The following is a 10,642-nucleotide window of genomic DNA, read 5'->3' on the forward strand; positions in this document are numbered from 1 at the left end:
ATCGAGCATCCCTACTTAAAACCAACCATAACCCTAACCATAACGTTAAAGCCAACCATAACTCTAACCATAACCTTAAAGCCAACCATAACCCTAATAACCATAACCTTAAAACCAACCATAACCCTAATAACCATAACCTTAAAGCCAACATTAACCCTAACATGGCTGGTATAGTGCACCGTAACTGCACCTTCATACCTGCGTGTCACCATCGCCATTTATTGTGACACTGACACGCTATCCTGTAGCGGCGGACGTATTTCACGCATTGGCACGACATTGGGTCGGCATGCGACATGCCATGATCATATTACCCACAGTTCAACCTTCCTCCACTCGCTCCACGTGTGAGGTTGATTTGATTTTAATATTTTTGCTGATTATTATTATTTTGAAGGCTTGGCATGTGGTCTGGCTCCTGGCCGTATCATAGAATGTTTTAATCCCCTATGAGCCGAAGCGCAAGCTGTGGTCCATGTTTCACTCCATTATCTGATCAATGATGACTGGGGCCTTTTCCACCAGGGCCTGTTGACGCTTTGGACCGACAGAGATGAGGCTGGACTACTCACACACTTATTTGATGTCAGTATAAAGAAATTAAAGGTTATTATTAATGGTTATTGTGCTATTTCATAATTTAGTATTTCATAATTTAGTATTTTATAATTTAATATAGCAATAATAATCTAGTAATTGTCATTTTGATGATGTGACCCACCTTATTCTTATTATTATTCTTCTTATTATTATTATTATTATTATTATTATTATTATTATTATTATTATTATTATTATTATTATTATTATTATTATTATTATTATTATTATTATTATTATTATTATTATTATTATTATTATTATTATTATTATTATTATTATTATTATTATTAAAAATTAAGGCTGTCAAAATCAATGCTTTAACTTTGGAGATTAATTTAAATTATTTAAAGCATTAAAATAAATTAATCTAGATTAATCTATGGAGTGAAAAATCTTCAATCTTAGTGCCGCGGATATAAGAGAGAGGTCTAGCTGAGTCAATGTTGATGGTTTTGTTGAACATTTGTATTTCACAGGAGAGAAACTGTATTCAAAGAAAGCTATTAAAATAGTCTTTGAATCTAAATATACTTTCTTTGTGTTGATTTTACATTAATTCCATGATTTTACTCAAGTAAATATCTGTTACAAGCTTCGGTCTTAAGTGGAAAAATGCTATTTTTTATCTAGATTAATCTAGATTAATTACAGAAAATTGTGAGATTAATTAGTTAATTTTTTTTAATCTATTGACAGCACTATTACAAATACATGTGTGTTTGACTATGGGGCCAGTCTTTGGAATAAATGTGTTTTTTATTTTATAAGATGCTGCCTTCTGGTTTTGTAAGATGTTAAACAGAAAATGCCCTCAGCTGATGACAACCAGCAGCGTGGAGCTCAGACCCTGCCTCTTCCCTTCCAGAGACCCATCAGCGTGGAGCTCAGACCCTGCCTATTCCCTTCCAGAGACCCAGCAGCGTGGAGCTCAGACCATGCCTCTTCCCTTCCAGAGACCCATCAGCGTGGAGCTCAGACCCTGCCTCTTCCCTTCCAGAGACCCAGCAGCGTGGAGCTCAGACCCTGCCTCTTCCCTTCCAGAGACCCAGCTGCGTGGAGCTCAGACCCTGCCTCTTCCCTTCCAGAGACCCAGCAGCGTGGAGCTCAGACCCTGCCTATTCCCTTCCAGAGACCCAGCAGTGTGGAGCTCAGACCCTGCCTCTTCCCTGCCAGAGACCCAGCAGCGTGGAGCTCAGACCCTGCCTCTTCCCTTCCAGAGACCCAGCAGCATGGAGCTCAGACCTTGCCTCTTCCCTTCCAGAGACCCAGCAGTGTGGAGCTCTTCAGTCACACATAGATCACAGTCTGTGCCATGTCATTAATTAATCCTCTAATTATTTCACTAAGCCGACAGCGTCCTGGGGGTTGATCGATGGCTCGATCTCTTTTGCCCTATTGATGTACTGTGTTGTATCCAGTAAATACAGGAGGGAGGAGGGAGGCTTCTCCGGGGACCATGTGATCAGAGAGATACAGATCACCCAACAGGAAGCCGCCCACAAACACTGGTCTACTTACTAAGCTGGCGGAGGGGCATTTCAAACATGATGTGTAGCCTAAACATCACTTAATAATGTTTTGGAAAAACAAACAACCACTTCTGGTCTGCTATTGAGAGAGGACTACATTACCCAGAAGCCATTACTCTGAACAGGACACCAATTATTTCTCTCTCTCTCTCTCTCTCTCTCTCTCTCTCTCTCTCTCTCTCTCTCTCTCTCTCTCTCTCTCTCTCTCTCGTAGATCTGATCACGTAGCTCATTTAGTCATTCAGCTGACGTGACACATTGTGTTGTATGTGCCTTTGCTTATTCACGTATGTGCCTTTGCTTGTACACGTGTGTGCCTTTGCTTATTCACATATGTGCCTTTGCTTATTCACGTATGTGCCTTTGCTTATTCACATATGTGCCTTTGCTTGTACACGTGTGTGCCTTTGCTTGTACACGTGTGTGCCTTTGCTTGTTCACGTGTGTGCCTTTGCTTGTTCACGTGTGTGCCTTTGCTTGTACATCGGATGATCATCCGATCAGCTCTATAAAGAAAGGCTGACACAAAATGTATTCCTTTGCCCATGAGGCTGGGCCTATAATGTTTTCACAGGGGGAGGAGGGCTTGGCCAGTATTTTCAGCCTTAAACGCCGGGGGCCTATTCCGACCAGTGCCTCCTCTTTCACTCGGTGGCCTTACTGACATTTAGCAATTGCACATGCTTGTCATGTCTGGAACGTGAGCACACAGCTTCTGACTTCAGCATCCGATACACAGCTCCAGAGAGGAAACTTTTTAGGATAGAGGTTGAATTCTTCTCTCGTCGTGTCTCTCTCAACCTTCGGATCCACATCCGGCTCCCTATACAGAATGTTTACAAGAAGACACTGAATGTGACTTTATGAGTCACCTCTCCTTTCTTCTCCGACCACCCCCCGCGGCCCCCCGTCCTCCATGACAACATCACCACCGGGGTCTCTTTTATCTCTCAACAGGTGGGCGAGAGTGTTATTCGCCGCACACACATGATAGGAAGGTTTTGACTCCTCCATATGCTTCCCATCCGGAATGCTGCATTTGCTGCGAACACACACACACTGTACGAGGTTTGGGAGAGAGAGAGAGAGAGAGGGAGACGCCGCGGATATTTCTGGTTACGTCCCTGACTCCGTCCCGAACACCGCCCACCACCTAGCAGCCCTGCTCAGCTGTTTTGGGCCATTCCGCAGCGAGGGGCCATGTGCTACATAGTTCGTCCCACGCCAAGCTGTAGTAGTAGCGCCGGTATTCATGTGATGATTTTATTGCTTTTCACCGTCTTCCGGGGGGGGGGGGGGGGGAGATCTCAAACAGCAACGTTTGTGTCAGATGGAAATAATCGTATTAGCGGCGCTCCGATTGACCAGATTCAGATTCAGATTCGGAGTTTTATTTGCCACATGGAAGCAATGCAATCATACAGTTTTCATACAAAATCACGAATACATTTCTACCGTGGGCAAAAGGAGCAGGAAGAAGAATAAATCTTATTTATTAAACAGACATGTATTAAATCTCAGTTGATCCTATTTGTATAACACCCTCTCCCTCCTCTGTGTTCTATGTTCTTTTTTTATTCTAATTATTACGAGCGTCTTGTTTTCACACCGCCGTCGTGGCCGGGGGACAGGTTCTTGATCCCAGCGGCGCGACGGCCGGTTAAACGGAGGTCAAACAAACACGCGTAAAGATGGGGTTAGCGTGTTAAATTCCTCCGCGGCGGAGCCCTGCGTCTCGCAGAAGAACGCTCTGTGGAGAGAATATCTCCACGAATCAAAACAAGACCGAGAGCGGCCGGCCGGCCGGGGCTTTAAGTGCTTCCTCTCGCGTCCGTACCACCTCCTCCTCCTCCTCCTCCTCCTCCTCCTCCTCCTCCTCCTCCTCCTCCTCCTCCTCCTCCTCCTTCGCTCGGCCGTTTACTGTCTTTGCCGTAAAATGTCAGACGGTAGGTGACGCGCCCCGGAGAGAGAGAGAGAGAGAGAGAGAGAGAGAGAGAGGCCCTACATGCCATTCAGGGAGTGCTACAAAACATTTGCTCTCGGGGCGGGTAGCGAAGCCTCCGGGGGCTGGGGGGGGCCGGGGGGGGGGGGGCACCATCAGCACTTGTCCTGAGGCACGGCATGGGAGAATTAACTACTGGCATATTTTAAGTTTTTCTTTCTTATATTAAAATATATTTCGTTTTTAAGGATAGGCAAAAATAACCATGTGCTTCAGCTTATTCCTTTTTTTCTGTCGTTGATTTTGGATTTTGTGTGTGAGCTTGCCTTGAATATGTACATTTGTGATTTCTTATTTAATTTAAAAAAAATATTGCAAGTCCACATGGGTGTGTTTGATTTGTCTGTAAACAAGACCGAAAAATTAATAAGAAGAAGAAGAAGAAGAAGAAGAAGAAGAAGAAGAAGAAGAAGAAGAAGAAGAAGAAGAAGAAGAAGAAGAAGAAGAAGAAGAAGAAAGAAGAAGAAGAAGAAGAAGAAGAAGAAGAAGAAGAAGAAGAAGAAGAAGAAGAAGAAGAAGAAGAAGAAGAAGAAGAAGAAGAAGAAGATATTACTAGAGGGAAACGAAGACCCAGAAGATGCAGCATCCTGTAGGTCAAAAAGTAACCAAGACACAGCCTGCAAAATGTTAGCGAAACTCCTTACTTCTAGACTTATTGTGGGACATGACCAGACTGGCAAAACAGGCAGTCAAATTAAAACATCAGGAGACTACTGAGTATCTTACAGTATGTTAAGATTAAGAAGCTCTGTGCTTTAGTGGTAATGTTAGATGCAGAAAAAGCCTTCGATCATAAGTTAATTTGTTTAGAATGTTAATAAATGAGTTTTCTTTTGGAGGGGGATTTATTGATTGGGTGAAATTGCTACACTCTGTTCAGATACAAGATGTTTCACCTGGTGCCGGATCAAACAGCCTCACTCTGAGCTGCCAAGAGGCCTAGAGGAGGGCTACGTGGTGTCAGGTTTGGTCAGATATAGGGCTGCTGCAACTAACGATTATTTTGGTAGTCGACTAATCTGTTGATTCTTTTTTCGATTAGTCGACTAATCTAACGATTATTTCTGTCACACCCTCCATCGCTGCTTCCTGTGGGCGCGGCTCCTTTTCCGGGCTCTTAGCAGACTTCTTAGCTTAACATAACAGACCGACAGTAAGTTTGGTGGAACTAATGGGATAACTGGGGTTGCAACAAAAGTGCAACTAGGGCTAAAAACACAATGAAATAAAATAATAATAATAATAATAATAATAATAATAATAATAATAATAATAATAATAATAATAATAATAATAATAATAATAATAATAATAATAATAATAATAATAATAATAATAATATATCCTTCTTAGCAAACTTCTTAGCTTAACATCCCAGGGAAGGGAACTAATGTGATAACTGGGGATGTTGTTTGCTCCTGACAAGAGTCTCAAAGTCTGGGGTGATGGTAGACAAAGCAACTCTGAGGTCATGCTCAATGTCCAATCTGTTCATCTGCTTTGTCTTCAGCTGGACCAGAGCTGAGAAGCCACTTTCACAAAGATAGGTAGTGCAAAAAAATAAATATTATAAAAAAAATTAAATAAAAAAAATGATTTTTTTCTCTTTTTTTTATGACGCATCGACGCAAAAATTCTGCGTCTACGAGTTTTTATGATCGACGTCGTCGATTATGTCGACTAATCGTTGCAGCCCTAGTCAGATATAATATAACTGATAGAGCATAGAGACCCTCATCTGCACCTTTGTTTATACATCTCATATTTTTATATTGAGACTTAATTATATTGTTTACACTGTACATTTTTTCTCATATTTCTATATTCAGATCCAATTTTATTGCCTATAAATTTATGTTCTTGTATATTTCTACTATTACCCTGCCCATACCTGTACCTCCCCTCCCCTCCCCGTTATATATGACACTCACATTTCCCCAAGGGGATCAATCAGATAATATCTTATCTTATCTTAATCAATTTCACAGTCATTCGCAACACGGTTCTGTATTGAGTCTGAAAATGTACTTTTGAATCATACACAGTGATTTGCAACACATCTCACTATCATTTAAATCCAAGTATACTGTTGTTTTTGACCAAATGTGTATTTTTCCAAAGTGAATCCCAAGTATTTCCAAAGCACAGCAGTGCCCCAGATGAGCACACATGTGTCTCTCCTAAAGGTCCAAGAACTGATCTCAAAAGTTTATATTAGCTTGGTAGGCCTACTAATCCACTTTGAGCCTCGTCCAAGCCTCCACATTTCTTGGCTCTGCCGTTAGCAGGAGGTTCCTGGTAACTGTGTCTTTGGAATGTTATACATAATGAAATAACTCAGGTAAACTCAACAGTGGAAAGATTTTGTGGACTGGAATATCAACAAGAGAATTCTGTGCAGATGCGGAGAAGAATGGGGATGACGGTCGATAACAGATCACACACGGTCAGCCACAGCAGATTATAACAGCGTTATGAGTAGGGATGGGTACCTTTCACATTTGAACCGATACCGGTACCCAACGGTACCTTTTTTCGGTACTTTAGTCTCAAGAAATTTAATTTACCTACCTCAGTCGTAAAGAAAAATCCAAACTTCAAATAACTACAATTTCGACAGTTTTCGGCTTGTCATTGCTCCGACTGCTTTGTTGTTGAATCAAGTCAAATCCTAGGTAAGCATATATTGTGCGTGTGAACGTTGACATGAAAAGAAAAAAGTTAAAAAAAAATAAAAAATAAAAAATAAAAATAATAATTTTTTTTTTTTTTTTTTTTTTTTCGGTTTCTCACTTGATTCGATACTCGGTAGTACCGACGTGTTTCGGTTCTGTACCTCAAAAGTACCGAATTCGGTACCCATCCCTAGTTATGAGACGGCATAGTTGATAACAGATCACACACGGTCAGATACAGCGGATTATAACAGCGTTATGAGACGGCATAGTTGATAACAGATCACACACGGTCAGATACAGCGGATTATAACAGCGTTATTATGAGACGGCATAGTTGATAACAGATCACACACGGTCAGCCACAGCAGATTATAACAGCGTTATGAGACGGCATAGTTGATAACAGATCACACACGGTCAGCCACAGCAGATTATAACAGCGTTATGATGAGACGGCATAACCTCTCTGGTGTACCATCTCACATGAGAGATAGAATTTTGGGAACTATAGACATTCCAACAATGATGTAACAACAATGGCTGCTGTATTGGCCATTGAAAGCTACGCAGTTCCAGAATTCCAAGATGGAATTCAGAGAGAGAGAACATTCCGAAAAGCATACAGCTGAAAGGGAGAGCCCATATAACAGGCGCTACGCTATAACATCTGACGTCTCATTATGGAGCAAGAGACACGGCCCTATTATGATGTAACCGCCATTCAGTCTGTACGTTGATAGGACAATATAATCTATAACGTAAGTGTAAATAGTTACTATTTCTCAGTGGGTGATCAATAAGCAGGGAGAAAAAATCTTTTTTTTACTGTATTTATTTACTGTATATTTTATTCCATTTTTTTTTCATTCTATTTTATTCGACTCTTATCTTAGGCAATTTGATTTGATTTGTTTTGTTATTCTTATTCGTGACCTGTTCTGTCGAAATGTTTAAATGCTGAGCGATTTGCAGTGTCAAATTTCCCTCTGGATATTAAAAGTATTTCTACTCTATTCTATTCTATTCTATTCTATTCTATTCTATCTATTAACAGGCAAGGTGGCTGATTTTTGGAGACAGATTTTAAACCAGCCAAAAATGATAAACAGATTTTTTTGAATATATCCATGTGTTATTATTATAATTAATATATAATACTCTCATATGCTATTTTCAATGAATATCATAAACAACACGTTATGCATCATTTTGAGTGGATTGAAGAAATGAATCAACGTTAATCGTTTAATTAGTAATCTCACTGTGAAATCCCGCAAGGCGTGAGTTGTTGCAGGAAGACGACACTGGAAGCTGTGGAGCACGAGAGCAGAAGTAGGATTCTATGGATAGTACGCTAACGTCACCACGAAAGGTGTGTTGCGTTGGGATACAGCCCGCCGCTTAGTGTTATCTAAAGCCCTTTTCAGACATGCACTCGGGACAACGCACTGAGAACCAGGTGCAGGAATCACCTGGAGTTGCCTTTTGGATATAAACGTACTAGCACGCACACAGCATGCGATTATCATCCATGTCATCATGGCATGACGCAGAAAGCCGAGTCTGTCCGTGTTCGTGCATTTCCAAATTGTTCCAACAACATGTCGCCCCACTTTGCATAGCGTTCGTAGACTATTGATACGGACGAAATATGCCATTCCGTGAGCGGAGAGACATGCTGCAGACAGAGTGGAGGTAATAATGTAATGGTCACTGACTGTTTTGACTGACAATACGCACTAAGCATCGGGTACATGTGCTGTGCATTGTCATTGCTGCTGTCATGCTCTTTAACCTCTTGACGTATATACTGTACGTCCCGGCGTGCCCACCGGCGGAACGCACAAAGTCACGGCACTTTTCGAGCGTCTCTGGCGGCTCGGGACTGCATTTTTCGCCAAACATATAAATATACGTAAAGATGATCACCCCGGACTCCCGACGCTCCAGAACTGCCAATCATCAACTGCCAATCAACTGCCAATCATTTGCATTAGTAACTTCAGAATATTATCTTTCAAAAGAGACCAGGCGTATGCATGTGCTATAAGTATAAAGTATAAAGCTAAGCGTCTGCAAAAAAACGTCCTCAAGTTCAAGTAAAAAAAATTGCCACTTTTCTGGGTGCCTGTTATACGTTTTAAAAATAGATTTCCCTAATTCAAAAAGTTTGCTCCTAATTTGTTTTTACAAGCCAGAGTGGCTGAGCAGCCTCCATAATTCACCGGCCAAAGAGGAAATCTACACTCCATCGGCGCTTGGCGCTGGGTCATTTTGTTCCCCCGTCAATAAGGTCTTTATCCTATAGGTCTAATACATCATGGATGTTTGCTTTAAGTGTAATGTGTTAGCAAGAATGTAATTAGAATCAATCAATAGACCATTAATACTTGTATGTTGTAGCTTGTAGACAGACAGGGTTTGACCCGGTCTGGCCCGGCCCGGCCTGCTTGTGAGGCTCTGGGCGACGTGCACACAGACCGCACAGAATGACTGATGACTAATCTGTTGAAATAAAATTCCAAACAATCATATAGGCAGCAGCTCGACTCTCTTCCTGGACGTCCATTATTCTGTCAGCAGGAATGACCCCTCACATCATTTAAACTGGGCTTCGGGCCATTAACCCCTTCGGGTGCACCTTTTTTTGTCTTTGGAACGTGTTTTTAAGTTAACCCTTTCACTACCACACTATAGAAGGTTTAAACCCTTCACTACCACACCACACTACCAAAAGTTGGTTAACCCTTTCACTGCGACAATACAGAGAATGTTAACCCTTTCACTGCCACACACGACAAAGGGTTAACCCTTTCACAACCGCACACTAATCAAATCATAATCAAATCAAATTCATTTGTAAGGCCCGACAACACACATGTTAATGTCCCCATGGGCCAAGACGGAATTCCGATGAACCCTTTCACTACCACACTACGGAAGGTTAACCCTTTCACCGCCACACCATACAGACGGTTAACCTGTGTGAAAGGGTGAAGTGAAAAGGGTTAACCTTCTGTATAGTATGGTAGTGAAAGGGTTCATCGGAATTCCGTCTTGGAACTCTAAACCTCTCTACGGCTCTCAATCGCCAGTAGGCATTTATTGTGACATCATCATCATCATCATTAGTCATCGGTTCTCAAAATGTAAAATAGGGTTGAACCGGGCCGCAGGCCATCACAGAGTACTGACTCTGAAGACGTGTAACGACTGAAGATAAAATACTATCGGCGTCAGTCGCCATCCTGTCCAGGTGCAGGACACCGACAACAGATCTGGAACCAGCTCCACCACTTTGCTATCACCAAATGAATCAACGGGAATAAGCCAGTCCACTCACTTGAACCACCACAGGGGGGGCTGGAGGCTCACAGACTGGTGACTGTGTCCCCTCGTACTTCTCTCAGTACTTGAGAAGAAGAAAAAAACCAAAGTTAGGCCGCCAGACCCTGAGGGGAGTGACCAGTTCATCACATGCTATTCTGTCCTTATACACACCAGTGAATAACTCGCTTACATTTTTCTTTCCTGTGGGACATTATTTTGTCTATGTATTTTAAATACATTAGTGTATTATATAATGTTATTGGAAAATGTCTTACGAACTATACGCTTCAAATATCACCCAATAATTTGTTACATTTTACAAAAATGAAAAACTTCACATTCACTTTAACTCTGGCAACAAATCACATCACCCCCCCCCCCCCCCTCCCCCTCTCTGTTAACATAATAGATTCAGCTGGTTACATTAGAACCATGCACACATATATACAAATATAGATCTGCTCAGAGAGAGACAGAGAGAGAGAGAGAGACAGAGA

General features: G+C 41.7%; 1 protein-coding gene across 1 annotated transcript in view; it reads right to left on the reverse strand.

The window, feature by feature from the left end:
- Positions 1-10,642, reverse strand: part of jam3b (junctional adhesion molecule 3b) — an 88,321-nt gene that overhangs the window by 76,660 nt on the left and 1,019 nt on the right. The window lies entirely within an intron of this gene.

Source organism: Notolepis coatsorum, assembly GCF_963971535.1.
Source record: "Notolepis coatsorum genome assembly, chromosome: 8".
NCBI lineage: Eukaryota > Metazoa > Chordata > Actinopteri > Aulopiformes > Paralepididae > Notolepis > Notolepis coatsorum.